Source organism: Candoia aspera, chromosome 2, assembly GCF_035149785.1.
Source record: "Candoia aspera isolate rCanAsp1 chromosome 2, rCanAsp1.hap2, whole genome shotgun sequence".
Taxonomy (NCBI): domain Eukaryota; kingdom Metazoa; phylum Chordata; class Lepidosauria; order Squamata; family Boidae; genus Candoia; species Candoia aspera.
This window is the reverse complement of record NC_086154.1, coordinates 206,702,847-206,724,651: the sequence shown is the minus strand read 5'-3', so window position 1 is coordinate 206,724,651 and position 21,805 is coordinate 206,702,847.

The following is a 21,805-nucleotide window of genomic DNA, read 5'->3' as shown; positions in this document are numbered from 1 at the left end:
ACGCTGTAAATGTATTCTGTCTCCATGACAATGTTTGAAAAATTTTGGTGATTTTCAATAATTGGAGCAGGGGGGTCAACAGCATCAAAATGCTGGTTATGACAGGGCTATCAAAGCCCCACTCCTTTTTTTGCAAGCTGCACATATCACAGACTGTCAGCCCTTTGAGGTAAGCCAGGTCAAGAAACAGACACCACAGAGATTCCAGGAATGCTACTTCGTTGTTGTAAGATATCTTGAAAGCCTCTACAAAACCTTCACTTGCCCCCTTTTAAGGACAAAGAGGTCAAGGTGGGGCTGTTTTGGGTCTTTTTTTGAAGCACGCTTTCTACTTTCCCAGGAATGAGCAATTTAACCAGGCAAATGACAAAAATGCATGATGATTTTTTTTTCTTTTGTATATTTGTTTGCCTTTAAACATAACAGGAGGACTTAAACTGGAAGGTGTCATACTCAAGAAGTCCCCAAAACCTAGGACTAATCTCCCCAAAGTATCTTTCTGCATGCAGTGGAATAAAAAGGATGCCCCTGGCACATAAAGAAAGAGAAAGGACATGTAAGACAACACCTCTAAACTTCTCCTTTCCTACAGCTGTGGGAAAAATAGTTCTAGAACGATAAACAGTATATTGCCCCTGCTGAAGCCTTACTGAATTCCTGGGAACATAAATAGCTTAGAGTCTGGAGCCAGACAACTGAGAGATGCAGGAGAACTTGGTTACAAGAGAAAGCCCCTTAGAAGTGATGGGTCTTTTGGGCTGCAAAATGGTTAGTCCTTGATGAATGGCTATTGGGACTAGGTGGAGGCACTGAAGATAGAAATATATTCTTCAACTGGAGCAAGCCACCTGCTGAAATAATATCTCTGACAGTCTTGCTATCATGAGTTCCCAGTGCCTGATCTTGAGGGTCTTTGTAGCTGATCCCCTGTACCCTAAGTCTACATTTTGCTGACCGTGCTCAGGGATTGTTTGTCCAATTATTGGGTTTCTTGGATTACTAACCTCTGGTCTGTTTCATGTGACTGATGTTTGTCTTTGTCTCTTGATCAAGGCCTAGAACAGGACAAGACAGTACAGACTACAAAGTACACTCTCAAGCCCCTTTCAGCAGCTCACAATCAAAAAAGAAAAATTCTCAGTCTGAGTAGGCTGTTCATTGGAATCAAAAAAGGAGTTAGGTTACATAATCTTGGAACTGTGTACCTTGACCCTCATTTCTCAATCAATACAATAAGGTGGCGCCTTTCCTGTTACCTTTGATCATCTTTCTGAGTCTTGATTTCATGAGGAGGATACTAATCACTTATCTGATACCTCAAAAAATGTCCATCTGTTCTTGTTCAGTAGTATTTTGGAAACAGCTATTTTCTTGCCCAGGCTCAGAGAAGTATATTCATTTAGGAAGAGAACTCCAGACAATAGGGAAAAAATGCTATTGAACTCTTATGGGAGTTCAATGGATCATTCTAGAGACAACACGGAATTGTAATTAATATTTTGCCTATGCTTAAAAGAAAATAAGTATTTTGGAAAGTCCAACTTAATGTTGTTGTTTATTCGTTTAGTCGCTTCCGACTCTTCGTGACTTCATGGACCAGCCCACGCCAAAGCTTCCTGTCGGTCGTCAACACCCCCAGCTCCCCCAGGGATGAGTCCGTCACCTCTAGAATATCATCCATCCATCTTGCCCTTGGTCGGCCCCTCTTCCTTTTGCCTTCCACTCTCCCTAGCATCAGCATCTTCTCCAGGCTGTCCTGTCTTCTCATGATGTGGCCAAAGTATTTCAGTTTTGCCTTTAATACCATTCCCTCAAGTGAGCAGTCTGGCTTAATTTCCTGGAGGATGGACTGGTTTGATCTTCTTGCAGTCCAAGGCACTCTCAGAATTTTCCTCCAACACCACAGTTCAAAAGCATCGATCTTCCTTCGCTCAGCCTTCCTTATGGTCCAGCTCTCGCAGCCATATGTTACTACGGGGAACACCATTGCTTTAACTATGCGGACCTTTGTTGTCAGTGTGATGTCTCTGCTCTTAACTATTTTATCGAGATTTGTCATTGCTCTTCTCCCAAGGATTAAGCGTCTTCTGATTTCCTGACTGCAGTCAGCATCTGCAGTAATCGTCGCACCTAGAAATACAAAGTCTTTCACTGCTTCTACATTTTCTCCCTCTATTTGCCAGTTATCGATCAAGCTGGTTGCCATAATCTTGGTTTTTTTGAGGTTTAGCTGCAAGCCAGCTTTTGCACTTTCTTCTTTCACCTTCATCATAAGGCTCCTCAGTTCCTCTTCGCTTTCAGCCATCAAAGTGGTATCATCTGCATATCTGAGATTGTTAATGTTTCTTCCAGTGATTTTAACTCCAGACTTGGATTCCCCAAGCCCAGCATGTTGCATGAGGTGTTCTGCATACAAGTTGAATAGGTAGGGTGAGAGTATACAGCCCTGCCATACTCCTTTCCCAATCTTAAACCAGTCTGTTGTTCCATGGTCTGTTCTTACTGTTGCTATTTGGTCGTTATACAGATTCTTCAGGAGGCAGACAAGATGACTTGATATCCCCATACCACTAAGAACTTGCCACAATTTGTTATGGTCCACACAGTCAAAGGCTTTAGAATAGTCAATAAAACAGAAATAGATGTTTTTCTGAAACTCCCTGGCTTTTTCTATTATCCAGCGGATATTGGCAATTTGGTCCCTAGTTCCTCTGCCTTTTCTAAAGCCAGCTTGTACATCTGGCAATTCTCGCTCCATGAATTGCTGAAGTCTACCTTGCAGGATCTTGAGCATTACCTTACTGGCATGTGAAATGAGTGCCACTGTTCGATAGTTTGAACATTCTTTAGTGTTTCCCTTTTTTGGTATGGGGATATAAGTTGATTTTTTCCAATCTGATGGCCATTCTTGTGTTTTCCAAATTTGCTGGCATATAGCATGCATTACCTTGACAGCATCATCTTACAAGATTTTGAACAGTTCAGCTGGGATGCCGTCGTCTCCTACTGCCTTGTTATTAGCAATGCTTCTTAAGGCCCATTCAACCTCACTCTTCAGGATGTCTGGCTCTAGCTCACTGACCACACCATCAAAGCTATCCCTGATATTGTTATCCTTCCTATACAGGTCTTCTGTATATTCTTGCCACCTTTTCTTGATCTCTTTGTCTTCTGTTAGGTCCTTGCCATCTTTGTTTTTGATCATACCCATTTTTGCCTGGAATTTACCTCCAATGTTTCTAATTTCCTGGAAGAGGTCTCTTGTCCTTCCTATTCTATTGTCTTCTTCCACTTCCGCGCATTGCTTGTTTAAAAATAATTCCTTATCTCTTCTGGCTAACCACTGTAATTTTGCATTTAATTGGGCATATCTCCCCTTATCACAGTTGCCTTTTGCTTTCCTTCTTTCTTGGGCTACTTCTAGTGTCTCAGCAGACAGCCATTTTGCCTTCTTGGTTTTCTCTTTCTTTGGGATGTATTTTGTTGCCGCCTCCTGAACAATGCTGCCAACTTCTGTCCATAGTTCTTCCGGGACCCTATCTACTAAGTCCAGTCCCTTAAATCTATTCTTCACCTCCACTGCATATTCCTTAGGAATATTAGTGAGCTCATATCTAGCTGATCTGTGGGTCTTCCCTAATCTCTTGAGTCTGGTCCTAAATTGTGTAATAAGAAGTTCGTGATCTGAACTACATTCAGCTCCAGGTCTTGTTTTTACCGACTGTATAGATGTCCGCCACCTTTGGCTGCAAAGGATGTAGTCAATCTGGTTTCGGTGTTGTCCATCTGGGGAAGTCCAAGTTTAAAGCCGTCTCTTAGGTTGTTGGAAGAGAGTATTTGTTATGCAGAGTGAGTTGTCTTGGCAAAACTGCTTCGTTTTGTTCTCCCAGGCCATGCTTACCTGTAATTCCAGGTGTCATTTGACTGCCCACCTTAGCATCTCATAGGGTTAAGAATATTCTTGAAACTCTACTACTATTGTGAACTTTGTGTTACCTCAACATTGGTGGCAATACCACCTCATAACTGCACTGTTTACCTTCCAGGTTCTAGTTTGCTCAATTATAGGTTTGTGAGTTTATTGGCAAGTCCATGGTTACAAAGTAGATAAGCCATATGAAACTTACACAGTATTTGTAAAAGCTCCCCCAAACCTAATTAGCTGAGTATGCAGGAGCCCTTCAGTTATTCAGGGAAGAAGTGTAACATATCAGACAGCTTTGTTCCTGGTAGTCCTTTCAGTTCTTCCAGCAAAGGAGCCTTATTATGAGCAACTAGGCAGGAATTCTGAAATGATCTTTCCAGGTAGCATCAAGCAAAACTAAGAGCCAATATAGTGGAGCACCTCTTCAATATGTGCCATGCAGAATCCATTGAATATTGGCTTAAAGAAATCACTGCACTTCCAGTTCTTAACAAGAAAAAACATCTGCCTTCCATGTATGTCTTGCGTTTCCAATATATTGCAGATTTGAACTGGGGCTTTGCCACTCTTGTAATTTCCAATAAAGGTGCTCAAGGGTAGGAATCATCTCCATGAAAATCAGTGAGAGGCCCCCAGCCCCAGCAGCAACTTCAGTGGGTAGTGTATTGCTTTTACAAAAGCAATTGAGAGTAATAATAAAGCAAAGGAGATACGTTTTAAGCTGTGTGTTTGCTGCGTGCCTCTTTTCTAATCTCATTTCATTTGACCTCGAAATTCAGAGCACCTGCTATGGCCATGCAAAAAACAGATCTCAGCACATGGGATAACTTGTGGACTCATTATTTCAGAAGCTGTTCAGCCCAGCAGTACTTAGGAAAAGCAGTATTTGTCATGCGCTGCCTACCTCTGAATAATGCTCAGACACTGGTTCTGTGGAACAGGCTCTGATTTATTCACAGTGTAGGTACAGTATAGGAAAAAAGCTGAGAGTGACAGGAGCGTGCCGGTGCGAGGTTTAAATACCCCGCGCCGGTCAGCGCCCCCTCACTCGCGGTTACGTCACCCCCCTTTGTCCAACACGTTGTCCTGCCGGTAGGTGAGGGGTTGCGAGGCCCCGCTGGCGTTCCGGGATCGCCCATCATCGGTTTCTCTATTCCTCCGGTGATTGCTGTCAGCTGGGCGATCTCCGTTGCGTTAGCGCTAACAGCTTGGGTGTGCCTCGCGATCCGTTTAGCCATTGTTTCTTGTCCTTCAGTCTTTGAGAGTTGATGGCTACTTATCTTGAGCCCCTTCCCCTGTTTCCTTGCTATTGTCATGTGTGCCATTGCGCTGATGTCTTCAGCTCAACGGCACTCATGACATACTGCCCCCTGTCCGAATAGTGCCCCCCCCCCCGGTTTTCTGTTTTTTTTTTTTTTTTTTTCCAGGAGAGCTGTCAAAAGAAACTTTTTGAAATTCCCGCCGGAGTATTTTTCGCCCCTCCCTTTGTTCCGCCCTCTACCACGTGCCTTCCTAGGGTGTGTCCTGGTTTCTCTATTCCTCCGGTGATTGCTGTCAGCTGGGCGATCTCCGTTGCGTTAGCGCTAACAGCTTGGGTGTGCCTCGCGATCCGTTTAGCCATTGTTTCTTGTCCTTCAGTCTTTGTGAGTTGATGGCTACTTATCTTGAGCCCCTTCCCCTGTTTCCTTGCTATTGTCATGTGTGCCATTGCGCTGATGTCTTCAGCTCAACGGCACTCATGACAGTATTTGTCTTCTAGGAATTCAAACTGTATGAAGAGCTGGGTCTCAAGTCCCTGTAGACATGTAGCTATTCTGCAAATTATTTCAGAATCTCAACTGAATTTGCAGTAACAGATTTATACTGACAATTCTTACAGAGTAATTATGCTTACATTTGCAAAGTAACTATTACTATGAAGTGAATACATTACCTTCTCTCCATTCCTGGATATTTAAAAACTATCCTCAAAATTATCTGAAAATCAGGCAGAACTATCCAGATCTAATGGATGTAATGCATTAGACATGATGACAGCTGGAATTCAAAGAGGTTTATGGAACATGGTGGTGCAAATAAGCACCATGTGGTAGAGCTTTTGAGATCAAGAAGAAGCTAGCAGCTGTATTGAGAAGACACTCAGATAGTAGGGTTCCAAATACACCCAATTTCCAAAACAAACTATGGGAAGAACGCCCACACTAAAATCTGTTGCTGAAACCTATTATTATTATTTTTTAAAGCCATGTAAGTAATTTAAAGCATCAGACAAATTTCAGCCCCCAGAAAGCTGTAATTAAACTGAACTGTGGTCCACCCCTGCAAAGACATACAACAATGCGTCAGGAGCTCCAACTGTGAAAAATATTGACTTTTGATGACTTTTTTTCTAAAGAAAACTTTTAAAAAGGAACCACCAACCTTGTTCAATTCATTTGTTCTGATTTTTAAATTAGATCCATAGAGTGCATGAGAATGAGAAAGACTTGGTGAATTTCTGTGGGAAACGGCACCACCTCAAAAAGATTCAAGATCTGGGTTCCACATGGTTGACTTACTGCAACTGGATGGTTCATTTGAAATGCCTTGATAAGTAGCTGTAGGAACTCTCAAATATGCTTGTTTTCTCCAAGAGTGATTAGAAATATCCAAAACTGGCAGTATTTATTGGATTAATAGGGCCACCCAATTCAAACAGTGTGACTCTGGGCAGCATACAACAAAAAATGAATAAAAAATACCCACATAACTTTGAAAAACATACCAAATATCTAAAATATATAAAGGCAACCAACATGATAATGGAACCACAGGGGAGTCTATGCATCTGGATCCAAACACCTGGGGGAAAATCTGGGTCTTTCATAACACCTTCCTAAAGGCAGAGTTGGGGCCTATCATATATGGGGTAGGGAGGAGGAAGTTCATTCCAGAGCTCAATTTAATAAGGCAAGCCAAAATGCCACAAAAGTATGCAAGCTTTCAAGTCTTTCTACAGCCTTTCACAAACTAAAGCACTGTGTTCCTATTAAGTGCCACAATATCACTGACGAATATGTAATTTCTAACATCCCTTGGAGAATATCTGTGCAATCACTAAGAATCAATATCAACTTGATGGCATATAATCAATCAGTTTCTAACAGCCAGTTTCTGACACTATGATGAGGACACTTCATTGCAAAAGCTAGCAACTTTGTTTTTATAGAAAGGATGTATTTTTTACTTTCTTTATTTTGGATGGGTGTTGAGGGAGTTAATGCAAGAGGGATGCATTAAGGCTATCAAACCTGTATAGTTATTTTCATGAAAAACTGTTCAAAATCACCCATCAAACATTGGCAATTTCAGCAGCACAAGGTTGTGGAGCTTTGAGCATTGCAAAAGGAACTGGGGGCTTAAATAAGATTGGTACCTGAATGCAGTGGGCACCCAATGTAAAAAACAGTGTTGCTGCCCAATTGCCTTTTTCAAACCTGCTGCCTCCTGGTTACATCACTGTCTTCCTGGAGTAGTTACATCATCTAATATCCTAACCTTCTCCATCAGAGAGCAGGAGCTGGGAAGAACTGCTGCAGATACAAGCCATTTGTCCATGTTCTCTGGGGATTTGTAGGAAATGAGGACTAACATATCTGGATGCCTGGGGTTGGGAAAGGTGCTTTAGTTCTTAAAAGTCTTTCTATGAATACAGTGTGTTCAGCCATGCCTCTTGTGCCAGTTACAATTACAACTTTCCTTCTGAGAGGTTCCTCCTCCTTAAAGCTACAGGGCAGGCAGATCTGATATGTCCCTCCACAGAGGATCATCAACTATTAACTATTAAATCTAGCTAGTGCAGATGATGAGAATTTTGTTTGGTATTTTCTGTTGAAAAGAACTTATACAGATACATACAACATTAGTCTTAGAGCAAAACCTTCTCTTTTTTTAAACTTAAGTTATTAGAGAAATAGAAGCCAAGTCTCATCAGGTGGGTAGTAACAGATGGTTCGTGTCTTCTGCTTTCTTATTCAGTTGCTAGGGGCACTTAATAAGGCCAGCCAACTTCAGCATCTGTACTTAGCATACACGGCTGCAGCTTAATTTGCAAACTTCAGTGTTTTGGAGGCAAGCCTAAAATCATGATAGCACTATGAGTTACATTTAAAAAAAAAAAAAAAAGTCCATAGAGGTGCATTTTAAAATAAATTTCATGGCTTCTAAATTCATCTCTTGGTAGAAACAAATCCCACTTTTCTAATAAAGGCACTAGGAGTGGGATAGAGTAGAATAAGTCTACTTTGCTTCCAGCTTGCTTTTAGGAAAAAAAATCTGGCCCAATTTTTTAACATTAAAACATTAAACAGACTTTAAAAAGTGTTTAATATTTTAAAAGCCTGGCATGTTTAGAAGCTGCCTTACTGGTGCTTCTTGAACTAGCCACGTGATCAGAAAAGGCAAGGACAGAACCATTTACTTCTCAAATAGTCTGCTACTGCTATAATCCTGCTAGTCTTTTTTAAGGGAAGAAATTAGCTCTGAATAGACTTGTAAAGCTTAGACAATCATTACAACCTGCAAATGAGCCTATCTCCTTTTTTTTTTTTTGCAGAATGCCTTTGTCTCTATTGGAGGAAAAATATGCAAATTTGCTCCTACCAAGATCCCAGGAGTAATTCGTTTAATTGTCACTACAGTCTTACCAGCCCAAAGTCTCCCATCTATTTCCTATCCAGAAGTGTTGCATCAGAAATGGAGCTATACTACATATCAGATGCATGTCACACTAGGGACACTTAACCTGAATTCTGTCTGCCATGCTGCATCATAAGATTTGGAAGCCTTAAAGATAGTTTTACACAAAATGTTCTAAGCATTTATTGCCACAATACCAAGGAGATCTAGCTGGTGTACAAAATATAAAGCATAATTAATAAAATAATATATAATAACATACACAGTAAAAACAGCCATTCTGGCACTGATAGGTCTTTACAATCACTTTTGAAGGCTGCCCAAAAGACTCAAGTTTTCACTAACCTTCAGGACACCATAAGAGTAGAAACCACATCACTTGGGGAGCAAGTAAGCTCCTATGGAGTATATCTGCCACAAGTCCCCTCCCATTGCACTTTACAGAAAAAAAACCACCCTTCTACAGACACTCCCTGATCGTCCAGGGAAATACAAGTAATTTTATCCACTAAATGCTCAGCCAGATGATCATAATTTACACTAATTGGGTCTTCTGGCCTGTCCTTCCCTAAGACAGATCAAGAACTCTAGATAATGCAGCTAGCCTACATTCTGCAGATGCAGTAACAATGTATAAGTCATTTGAGCTCATATCTGCATCTGGTCCTGGTTTATTCTCACTTTTTTCCAGTGCCACTCCAGGAATCTCTTCACTCACTTCATCCCCTGAAGCTCCCTTGAAAACCAAAGATCAAAAAAAGTCCAGGATCAGCAAGTGATGAGAGGCTGCTCAAGAGGAATCCTATGTAGTACCTAAGTTACCTCCAGATTCTAAGGGCTGATGAATCATTCAACAGAACTGTCCTTTGGATGTTATCTGGAAAACCTCTGGATTCCTCAGGCACCTGAAAACAAGATGTCTGAATTACAGAGGCTAATAGCTCTGATCTACTTTCATGAAGTAGTGATCTACTCATGAAAAGGGATTTATGGAAATGTCTCTAACACTAGATTACATTCCATCTTCTGAAGGGTCCAGCTCTATGGGCCATGCCTATAAGGACCTGGGACAAGCTGATGGTTATCATGGTGGCCCTGCATACTTGAGCCACCTCTGACCTAGAGATGTGGGTTTACAATCACCCAGGATTAAGAGCCTGGATGAATCCTTAATCACCAATACAATGAGACTGAGTAGCTTGGGAATGGAAGTTGTTATGCAACTAGGAGGATGGTACAATAGAAACACCCCAGCTTTCCTCAAGCTGTACCTCACAAATACGGCTTCCCATCTGGCCACTTGCAGAACAGTGATCCCCAAAACTGCCACAATACGTGCTGCTCCACTTTTCTGGCTATGGAAAGTTTAAAGATAGTTTCCCATGAATTGTTTGAAGCATTTACTGCCACAATACCAAGGAGAATCTTCTCCAAGGATTGTGCCCTCCGCAGCTGCAATGCAAGCCCAGGAAAAGATGTGTTTAGTTTAATAAGTTGCAGATGGTGCTACATGCATGTTCCTTTGCATTCTGAAGTACCTTTCTGCTTTCAAATCCAAAGCCCAAGCATAGACTACATGTAAAAACTGCAGAAGCCTCTCTGTTGCCAAAAGTGATATGGCTGGAAATCACACCAGGCTGTCACCTCCATGCAAAAAAAGCATATACTCAGTAGAGTATGTTTGCCATTTTCTTGTAACCAAAAGACACTAGCTTGGAACAAATAGATCCATGACAGCCAGCTTGGTGTAGTGGTTAAGGCATCAGGATAGAAACAATGAGTTCTAGTCCTACCTTGGGCACAAAGCCAGCTGGTGACTTCAGGACAGTAAACTCTCTCAGCCCTCTGAAGAAGACAAGGGCAAAGCACTTCTGGAATCTTACCAAGAAAACTGCAGGGAGTAGTCCAGCAGTTGCCAGGAGTCATTCATATATATATACACACACACACACACACACACATACATATATGCATGCATGCATGCCTTTCAACTCTGCCTCAATTTGTTTGATATTTATTGCAATATGGGCACCTGTAAGTGAGCTTCTAACATAGCATCGGAATGAAATCTGACCATAGGGCTCAGCAAAGAATTAGGCTGACAGGATGGGAGAGTTGCATGAGGACAGCCATCCACCAGCTGTGATGAATAATGGCCTTAAATCAGTGAGAGCCTTCTCAAGCAGCCCTTTGCTACATGCACTGAAATATTTTACTTTAGAGTCCATTTAATAATCATATCTGGATAATGAAGCAATTCTTAATCCAAGCCAGTGCCCAAGTGCAGCTTTGGCTCAGCATCAGACCAAGGCCTGCTGTTGATCAACTGAACTTTGTTGTGGCAACAGCTTAAAACTACAGCTCTATTTCACTGCTAAATATACCATGCCGAGTGTGTTCCCTCCTCGCCTTTTGATCCTGCTTGCTTCAGTCCTTGCACTCAGCTAAACTTTGGGCTACTTGACAAGCCATGCGATTTCTTATAGAACTTGCCAAATATAGAGATGACACAATAATGTGGCCAGCATAGCAAGATGGAAGCTGTCATCTGTGCTTTTGCTGAAAGATACAGGGATAGCACATTTGCCTATGTTGGCTGACAAATACATCACACACTCTTTTCTTCAATTCTGTGCACAAGTGTCTGCTAAGCAGATTTAGGGTTTGTATAAGTTAAGGGTAACAGCAAGTCATCCTGCAAATGTGTTCAACTAGCCATCCCATCATCCCAAACCCTTATTTGCTGGGGCTGATAGGAGTGGGAATCCAAAATATCAACAGACTGTAGATCAACCTAAGGATAATCCATTTTTCTTCCATTCTTCTTCCACCTTTTTCATTTTTAAGAGGAAGGACAACTGGTCCCTGAGATAAAAGACTAAGGCAGTTGACATAAGTAGTGGAGGTGATAAATTTATGGAGGATAGCATGTTTTCTATTATTCATTAGAATCTTCCTTTTTTTGTCTTGCTAGGAGTCCATCATGATTTTCTGCCTTGGGCACTTAAAAGATGTCATGCTGGATTGGCTATTCATTTCTCCTGTAATCTGAAGTACAAAAAGCTTGATGTAGTGAGAAAGAAGTTAAATACACCCAGATTCCTTTGCCACGTCAAAGCAAGTAAGATGTATCATGATTAAAACCAAAAATGGCAGACGCTGTCAATCAGATGACATTTGCAACAAGGCTTTTCTATCTAAACTAGATCTTCATTTTTATTGTCTGGTAAAGAGTTGACCACATTACTCCATTCCAGCCATGCACAGGGCCATTTTTGCAGCACTGAAAAGGGGATAGTACTGTACAAACTTCATTCAGCTGCTCAGCAAGGAAACGTATTCTGTCCCTCTTCATATAAATACATGACCAAGCATTCACTCTTGCATTCTAGTGTTTGCTGCATCTTGCATAACCCTCTAGAAGCAATTTACAACCAGATTATTTTTATTTAAAATTTGATATTTAAATGAACTATAACTGGACACTTATGGGCTAGCTAATCAATTACTGATATAACAACATTTCTTAGTTTGCAGATTGATCGAACTACAATGTTCCTCACACACCAGCAGTTTGCCTATTGGCTGGGGACAATGGAAATCATATGTTAATAAATGTCTTTATTTCTTTATTTAAATTGATGTTGGTGCAACCTGACTCCAGAGGAACTCTAGAAGGTTCTGAGAAAGTGGGATTTGCCCATAATTGCTGCTTGTGACAGTAGAGAGGCAGGCAAACTGAGATTAGGACTTTGGAGGATAATGAGAGAAGCTGTAAGAGAAAAATGTGATGGGAGAAATTAGGGAGAGATTGCCAGAGAATTCCAGAGATTCAGGCATTGAGTGCATATCTGCACAGGACTCATAAGTTGCTCCTGTTCTGTGCAAATACTGGCTTAACACTATGCCATCTTAAGAAAAACTCATCCTAACTGAGATGATTTGGCATCAGCTTATAAAGGATTCAGAGCAGACTGCAAGCACTATAACACCCAGCAGAAAACAATCCCTGAACTGAAATTGCCAATTGTTTTCTGTCAGTGGATTTCACTGGACATATATACATGTGTGTGCATGTGTATTTATATACTGTATACACACATACACCTAAAGCAGTGTTTCTCAACCTCAATAACTTTAAGATGTATAGACTTCAACTCTCAGCATGCTGGCTGGGGAATTCTAGGAGTTGAAGTCCACACATCTTAAATTTGCTGAGGTTGAAAAACACTGACCTAAAGCACAAAATGTGCATACACACACACACACACACCTATATGTATACACACACACACTAATACATACATACATACTAGCTTTAAAATCAATTTTCCTTTCTTTTGTTTTCCCAACTTTTCCTAAAGATGGTCTGCTGCTGCATCTATTACAGGTCTTTCTCAGTGGCTTAGCAGTTGCTTGATACGCAGAACAGCTTTGTTTAAAATCCAGCAGAAACCTCGGGAGCTGGGGGTAAAATCCTTCTACCTGAAGTGACTAGAAGATAAAACAGTGCACTAGATGATACAGTGCACTGAATGAAACAGTGCACTACTGTTTTTTCAGTGGACTTACTGAAAAAATGCTGAGAGAAAAAGGAGGTAGCTCAAGGAAAGAAAAATAGAATTTTTTTAAAAAATTATGCAGCAGATCTTCTTGCAAACACTTGGAAAATGAACTGAGAGGGCATTTGTATCCCTTCACAATAATCAGTTTGCTGCAGGAAGTTTTTTTTAGAACAAAATAAAGCACAGAAGACAAAATACTTGAGCCAGCACAAGTCTCCTACTTCCAATGGAAAAATGAATTTTATGAACAAATTGAGGGAGTCACTATGGGAAGCCCCCTGAGTCCAGTCACAGCCAACTTCATGGAAAAATTTGAACAACGGGCACTACATCATCATGGTTCTGGTATGTAGGCTGGCTCATATTTAGCCTGTGGCCTACCAAGACTGCCAGATCCTTGTTGCAAGTACTGTTGCCAAGCCATACCTGGGGATCTGGTTTTTCTGCTTAGGTGCAGAACCTCGGTATTTCTCACCACTGGACAACATGTTGTCGCACAGGGCCCAGTGACATCCATTCCTTTCCTCTAGGAACTGTTGGTGGCCTGTAATACACAGCGTCACAGTGTTGGGATGCAAGACCCACTTCTTTTGTATATGGATCGGGATGTCACACAAACACCCAAGAGACGCAGTGTCTGCTGATAAAATCAGCGTAAGCCTGCAAAGATTGCTGAATGCATCTAAGTACTCAGGAGGAGTTCAGCTCAAACTGATAGCATCTTTACTTCTATCATCTACATCTGTTCCTGAAGCTATTTCATAAATATTGTGTCCTGCCTTGTGTCAACAATTTGGCGTTGGCACTCTTGCCATTTTACCCATATTCCAATCTGCCCCCAAATCCAAGCAACTAAGGTTCCTCTGCTGTGAAATAAAACAAACAGGTCTTTCAGCTAAAATAAGAAAAGGCAATTATTATGCAGCTGAATATTTAAAATTTCCTGCTTTAAAAAAAGAAGGGATTGAATAGGAACTGGTGGGGAGGCCTAGATTTCATCCTGATCTTCAGAAGAAGAAGAACAGCATGCTGCAGAATGTCTTTATCACAATTATTGAGTCAGCGTATTTGGGGGGCAGCCATTTGTAGTACAGCAGAGTTATTAATAGACTGTGCAGAATTGCAATATGCTCTTTTTTAATTTTATTTTTATGGAAGCTTGGAAATGGCACCAGTCTCCAAATAAGGAGACTAAATATAGACTCTGAACTTTGGCTAGCCTAAAACTCTGGCAATACTAAGCAAAACAATATTTTAAAGTCTCCAATGGCACCGACTTGGGGCTGGAAAGTAAAACTGGTATTGCAGAGATACACAGCCCAGCCAAAAGGAAAGTAGTATATTTGAGTGGGGAGAGGAGAAATCTCGGCTTCATATCCATTTGAGTATCTTCCTTTAGCCATGTATTCCCTTTGGCAGCCCAGTGAGACACCCTCGTGTGACACTCCACTTCTTTAAAAAAAATAGCCAAAATAAGTCTGACCCCAAGAGAGGAAAATATGCGTTACCCTTTCAGACCAGAAAATAAGTGGTGGCTCTTATTGCAGTCAGTCCACACCAGTGTTTCTCAACCTTGGCATCTGGATAATTCTGGGAGTTGAAGTCCACACACCTTAAAATTGCCAAGATTGAGAAACACTGATCCAAACTAAGGGGCATGTGACTTCTGTCAGCTCCAGGTCTGCACCAGACATTGTGCAGCAGATTGAGACCCACCCAAAAGTGTGTGGGGCCAGACCCCAGTGAAAAAAATAACCAAAAAAGCCCTCGAATGTTTGCTTTGGGGTCACAAAAGGGAGGCTGATATACTGCATGTGGGCCTCAGGCCACAGTGTTTCCCACCCCCCCTGAAGTAAGTGGTGATCTGCAGAGATCTTACATTATGCTAAGGGGGTCATTCCTGGAATTTGAACCCAAAACATATGGGAAAAATCCACTGGGCTTTAAGAATAAAATATACAGCACATCCTTGCAAGATGTCCCCTCTTTTGCTGAATGTCCTACTGCTTTGACGTTCAAACTCAGAAATACTTCTGTTTTGAAACAGTGCTGGGCCAAAACCTGCCCCTATTTTTGCACAACATTCTATTCCTTGAGAAAGAGGACTTCTATTTTCCTTTTTTTCCCCTGAAGCAGTTGGAAGGATTTAGTAAAAATAGCTGGGGCTAGGGTGTGAGACTATGCTTTTTAAGCCTATGAAGTGCCACAGGAGTCTTTCTAACTAGCTACCAATCTGACAGAACTTTCTGAAATACCTCTGTGGTCACACTGATCTGAGGTTTCCTAATTTTAATCTGAAGTTTTGTTTTAACTTGCTGTTCTTTTATTGTTTTATGCAATGTTGGATTTTATCTTATTTATTACAACTGTTGATTTGTATTTGTGTTCTGTAGCAGTTAGCAGTTGTTAACACCTGTAAGGAAATGGCAGGACAGCCATTAAAAAAATAGATGGTAGCAATAACAGTGGCACTGGCCAAACACCTGTAAAATATTTAATGTGAATGGTCTAGAGCAGTGTTTCTCAATCTCAGCAAAATTCTGGGAGTTAAAGTCCACATATCTTAAAGTCCAGCATTGCTCAGGTTGAGAAACACTGGTCTAGGGTATTTGCTAAACTTTACACCAACACTCTACACTTACATTCTCAAAGAAGGGAGGAACAAAATCTGTGTTTCTCAAAATGTTGCTGAACTATAACTACAACTCCCAACAGCCTTTGTCAAAACGTCTGGAACTGCTAGGGCTAACACTTCAGCAATATCTGGAGGACCAGGGATTGCCTGGGACCACTGGAAGAATTAAAAGCAACCTGATATTGATCATACAAAAGCAGCTGTACAAACTTGGTCTAGTATGATTTATGCAATTGCAGTAGAATAATAATAATAATAATAATAATAATAATAATAATAATAATAATAATGGCACCCAGTAACAAGATACAGATGTCCCAATCAGCCACACATGATTTGATTGGTTTTGGCTTATCGTGTTGCATAAACCCAAATACTGTGTTGAAAAACCATGATTCACACTTTATGTTATGTGTGAACCCAATGAATTGTGACTTATGCAACAGAACAAACTTAAACAAACCATGACTCAGCACGATGTATGAACTAGGTCAGTGTCTATATAATTCTAGTACCTGTATAGGTTATGAGCTGATCTGAGGGCCTATATATTGATACAGAAGAATCAATGTATGAAATGGTTGAAGAAGTCAAGACTCACAAATATTAGCACTTTTTTATTTATTTATTATTTATTTATTATTTATCAAATTTGTCACCACCCATCTCCTCCCATCAGAGGGACTCTGGGTAGTTTACAACAATAGTCAATAAAACAATAAATAAGCAATAAATTTACAATATATAAAAATACAATATTTAAAAGCAATTACAAATAAACAATAATTATAGATAAAAATAGAATCCACATGGCAGATAATAACTCAGTCCTAGCGCTCTAGGACACTAGCCATCCCCAAACATGATGATTCCCCTCCCCGCCCCAAGCCAGGTGGCAGAGCCAGGTCTTAAAATTCCTCCGGAAGGCCAGGAGCAATGGGACTAGTTAATAGAACTACTCCTGACTAAACTACCTCCCAGCTAATAGAACTATGTCCTGGCTAAACACCCTACAAATGGTAGGCGACTCTAGCCAATTGTAGCATATAACATAGAAAGCTAAATTCTGCACAGAATATGTATCCATGACACTGGGGAGGTGGGGTACATGAGAAAATTGAAAAAGGTTCTGCTAGTCATCTACAGAAAGGTTCTCATAACTGGAAGCAGCTTGTTAGAACATTCTTCTAAGAACCTTTTTGGCTGATAACTATTTTTCACTGGTTTCAATTACTTGAGGTAAAAATCCACTTACTGCCATATTTGCAGTTTTACTCTTTTAATAGCAGGCCTGGAAAACAGAAGTGAAATCATCAAGTATATATTTCCTTTCATCCATATTTCTGGAATGCTCATTCTTGTTGCATCAGCCAGCACAAGTTCAATCGCTTTACATGAAGTTGCATAAGCCAACAACTCTGATACAATTGAATGTAATACCTTTTAATTGCAGGGTAAACACTCTGCTTCTTCCTGGATTGAAATGCAAATACATTTGGAGTCTTGTGTTTGGGGTTTTAATTTTTTTAAGAAGTTAAATGATAAATTATTCATATCTTGGATAAAACCATTCCTTCTCCTTTCATATTATTTCTTGCTCCATCAGAGAATCTTAGGTTTTTGTTTCTGCTACTGCTGAAAACTAAGCCATTTTACTTGTACAGAGTGCCAGAAGAGAAATTAAACACACTGAGAAATTGGAAGATTTTAGTGCAATAACAGGATTATAATTCTCCCATAATGGAGAGGAAAGATCTGTCTAATGCATTTTTAAGAGGCCTGGTGCATTCCAGAACTCCATTGCAGGGAGTGGGGGATGACATGGAATATATCTAAAAAGGCAACTCTGACAGTCTTCCCCAACTTGGTGCTCATATGAGCTAAGATCTGGTGGAGTACATCTGGAGCCACCATCAGATTGTGGAAAGTTGCCCAAAAGATTCTGATTGCCTTTTTGACAACTTAATAGACATATAAGAGGAGATTATCATTGTGATTACTCTTCCCCCCTCCCCACCCCAAAATCTCTAGATCTTCCCAATTTCTAGATCTTCCCATCTTCTATGAGTGGAGAGTTTCTGTATAGATGTATAATTCAGGGTACTTGGCCTGAATATTAAATTCACACTTCAGTCCCCCGGACCTTCTGTTTGAAGGCATCTGAAGGGAAAGGACTGACAAAGACCCCTTCCTGAAACAGTATGAATTTGCAGCCCATTGTTTATAATGACAAAAGTGTCTTGCTATTTCCAGTTGGCAACAGCAGTGGCAGCACTATATTAATGGTTTACAACCCGTAGGGCCTTTTCTCACTTGCACCTCAGCCCCTGACATTGCCTTCAACTTGTACCCAACTTCTGAGTCAATAGGTTTGTATCATCCTTAACTGTACTGAACCTCTGACAGCAGGAAGGAAACTTTCCATTCATGGGAGACTATCAATGAGGTGAATTTCATTTCATGCATCAGATGTTCAACTGTAAGTTATACTATAAAACAAGCCAATCTTTAAGGCAAAGATTCAGTGGCCACAAGACAAAAAACAGAAAAACCTAAACACTAAAGAGCAAGTCATTTTAATCTCCCTGGACAGTGTCGCAGACCTTGGGGTTACTCTGTTTACATGTGCTTGCATAGAGTGCAAGGCAGTTGAAATGAAACTTATCTAGAATACTTCCAGCATTAATCTGGAATTTAATGGAATTCAGATTTTCTATGCATTTAAAAAAGATTTTCCCTAACTTCTATCATGACTGTCCTAGAAGAACTTCTGATGATTCTTTCACTTTGCTTTTGTTTGTTTCATCTCAGTAGCTAATGAAAAAGACTGTTGTTTATGAATGGTTTAGAACAAACATTCTATACAGCATACTTCTCCTGTAATGTCATCAATGGCTTTAAATAAATTTCCTGTCTAGCCTGTGAAATCTAAAATAACACCAATAAAGAAAAGTGTATGGCATCTTGTACTCTACCATACACAAAATTGTGTTCGTTTGCATATGTACTCTTTCATTTTGTGCTTACAAAAAGATGTAGTCATGCCTCAAAACCAGTGATGACTGGAGAATAAAACTGAACAAAAAATGGGAACTCAAAACATTTGAGGTATTCAAAACATTTTGAAAGGTATTCCTAAAAGTGCCCCCAAAGGCAAAATAAAGATTTTGACTTACAGAAGCAGGAATAAAATTATACATGGTAAATAAGTATTCTTGTGATCTGTGGAAGAACTTCTAATTCCAAGGAATGCCAAGTTGTCTCTCCTGGGTCGATGGAAAGCTCATTACTGCACTCAAATCACTACAAACCAATCATACATGGAACTCCATGTGGAGAGAAATTTCCACCTGACTTAATTTATATTCGGTGCACAGTATGGACAATTCATGGAACTGTAGGGTTTAATACCCCTTTCTTTGGTCCTGATTCTTATATGTAATTCTTATTATTACAACAATGCGATCTTTGTAGAACATCTGCCTTGATTCTGGGCAGTGAGGTGTTCTACAAAGTGATGTAGGATCTACACTCACATCAACAGTAATGTGTAAGATCCACCCACTTTTCTCCACTTTAATAAGCTTTACAGCATTTAGCAATTTTCTTCCTCTCTGGCTCACTTCCAGTTTCATGCTGGGACAAAATTGCTTAAAGCAAATGATCTTTTAAGATCATGCAAAAATCATAACTCATCTGGGAGGGGGAGCTTTTCTCTGAGTTTCTGCTCTCTGCTTCTGGTGTACTATGATCTGAACATAAATAGATCTCTAAGAGCTCCTAGTCTTACCTCATTATTCATTCCTCAGTACTATGACTGTAGAATTAAAATGGAAAGCCATCTGACAATCTTCAAAGAATTCAATTCAGGAAGCACAAAAACACAAACAACCATTTCCAGTATCAGAAGGAATAAACATATGGCATGTTTCCGTCGCTAGTCACAGTCACATTGTGCTTCTCTACAAACCCTGTACAAAGTTCATCCATAACCAGATTACTCCCAGATTGCACCATGCTGTGATGTTTTCTATAGATGTACATAGTTGCTCAATTTGCAAATTCATTTGGCACTTGCAAATCCAAGATTTCGAGAATATCAAAATCCAGTAAATGCTTGTTTCAATAACTGACAAGTAAGAATGGAGAAACAATGTGTTAAGCACAGACTCTGCCTAACTGGACAGTTTTGTTTCATGTGCTTCTGCACAAATAGCTGTGTTCATATGCCACATTTACCCATATTAATTTAACCATGATTTATGGAAATAAACCACTTTTCTGAGTTTGGAGGACACAAGGAATCATAAACTACTCAGATGAGTTAGATCTGTACACCAAAGCAGACTAAAATATGGTTAGTTAGTTTAAGATTCATTGTGCCATGCAAACACAGTAAAAAAAATGGAGAAGATGTGCTACCTATGGATGAATTCAAGGCAAATATTATTTGTTCCATCAGTTAACAGTTCACTGATTTGAGGCATGACACTGATCATATCTGATTCCAGAATCAACCATTCATGAACTATAGCAGAAACTTTGTGGGGACCAAATTCTTCAGAGAAAAACAAATTCAACAATGGTTGCCATATTTACAAGCATCTAAGTGTGCCTTCCTTCCAAACATGCTTATCCCCAAATGCCCTCAACAAACCCAAGAGGGCCCATCTTTGAGACCTTAGCCTTTCTGTTGAAAAATTGCCGAATCTGGAAGGATATCACATCTCAAGTTAGTTCTGCTCTATGGCATTCCAGGAAGGTGCTCCCAGCCAATCAAAACTGATTCATAGCAGTCCCATCTCTGCCAGAACCTAGAATAATAGGCTTGGGGATCTTGAGTGGATTAAATTGGAGTGAAGCCATTTCCATCAGCCTCTTTCAAGCTGGTACCTTCAGAATGACAACCCCATAATTTCCAACCAGGGTGGCCATTGTAGTCCAACACACCTCGAGGTCATCAACTGGAAGACCAGTTCAGGCCACAGCTTGAAGCTTGAACCAAACCAGTTGCCTAAAAACGTTATAATGGGAATTCAGGTGAAAACAATATTTTTTCAAGAAACACTGCTTCAAAGTGAAACTGGAGAGCTTTAAAGATTTCCTGAAAATACATCTATTTCATCAGTGTCAATTACTTCAACCCTGTGTGAGAATTTTCTTTCTTTTGAAAGTGAAAACACTTGAAGATATTCTGGAGAAAAGAAAGATTGTGTGGAAATTGAAAGAAAACTCATACATACATCTCTATACCACAATTTCCTTTTTGGGTAACCAGTGTTATACGAAGTGCAGAAAAGAAGTACAAGGCAAAGAAATTAAGGCATGCGGTAAGAAAAAGAAATACCACAGTATCTGCTTTTGATATTACCCGAATAATGGCCTGTCCCACATATAGAACCTGTCATCACTCGTGTACTCATCACTAAATGTCTCAGTATTTCTGAGTGCAATTGAAACAGTGATGTTTTTTGTCATTCCTTCTCCATTTGTACATATGAGTAGATTTATTCTTAAACCACATATTCAAGATTGACCATTTTCTAAGAAGACACTGACCAAACAATAACCATTCTTTGTTCCCTGAATAGCCCAATCACTTTTTCTGTATTCTTTCATCTTGTTCCCACCAATCCACTCATGTTATCTAATTGAATCATTATCCCACGGGTTGCATTCATTTACAAATTGCATTCATTTCGACAATTCTTTCCAAAATTTATCTCTTTCCATTATCACCATTCACTAGTATATAACATGCAACTGTTACCAACTTATGGATTCCACTTTCATATGCACCCACGACAACCTAGTTGGCACCTGTTCATACTTTCTGGCATATATATTTAGCCCTTTCATTGATAACTAACTTGCATGTATTCATCAACTTCAGTCCACAAGATCAGCCCACCTTTATTCCACCCATCAGCCCACCTATTACATCCTCTCAGTAGCTTCCATTGCCATCAATTAAGGTATCCTACTAGACTGCCCATGGAGACT